General features: G+C 42.8%; 1 protein-coding gene across 1 annotated transcript in view; it reads left to right on the top strand.

The window, feature by feature from the left end:
- Window positions 1–769, top strand: part of LOC102823835 (zinc finger protein 2 homolog) — a 3584-nt gene that overhangs the window by 771 nt on the left and 2044 nt on the right. The gene's annotated exons all lie outside the window — the stretch shown is intronic.

The following is a 769-nucleotide window of genomic DNA, read 5'->3' as shown; positions in this document are numbered from 1 at the left end:
GTTATGTACTGTGGAGTTGGTTCCGACTCATAGCGACCCTGTACAGGGTTTCCGAGGCTGTAAATCTTTACGGGAGCAGAAAGCCTCATCTTTCTCCCAAGGAACTGCTGGTAGTTCCAAACTGCTGACCTTGAGGTTCACAGCCTGATTCGTAACCACTATGTTACCAGAGCTTCATATACATACATATACACACACAAACGTATATGTGTGTGTGTATGTATGTATATATATGTATATCTGTATACACATACCTATATAGTCCTCATGTGGCGCTGTGGGTTACTGCAAGGTTGGCGATTCAAGCTCACCAGCTGCTCCTTGGAAACCCTACACAGGGTCACTATGGGTCGAATTGACTCAGTGGCAATAGAGGGTTTTTTGTTGTTGTTGATCAAACTGACTTGCAGACCAGCACATTAACCCTCAGAACTACACCAGGACTCTGTACATCCATATGAATAAGCGTTTGTATGACAGTCATCACCAACAACAATATACCGTGTGTGTGTATGTATATGTGTGTATGTATGTTTATATATGTGTGTGTGTGTATTTCTGTATGTATGTAATTATGTATGTGTGTGTGTATGTAATATGTGTGTGTGTGTGTGTGTATGTATGTGTGTATGTTGTTAGAAGTGCTGTTGAGTCAGTTCTGACCCGTAGCAATCCTGTGTAGGGTTCCTGATGAACGGCTAGTAAGCCTGAACCGCCGACCTTGCAGTTCAAACATGTAATGTTGAGGCTGTTCTGACTCGTGACGGTA

This window comes from Chrysochloris asiatica, unplaced genomic scaffold (genome assembly GCF_000296735.1).
Source record: "Chrysochloris asiatica unplaced genomic scaffold, ChrAsi1.0 scaffold00679, whole genome shotgun sequence".
NCBI classification, from domain to species: Eukaryota; Metazoa; Chordata; class Mammalia; order Afrosoricida; family Chrysochloridae; genus Chrysochloris; species Chrysochloris asiatica.
This window is presented reverse-complemented; position numbering and strand designations above follow the sequence as displayed.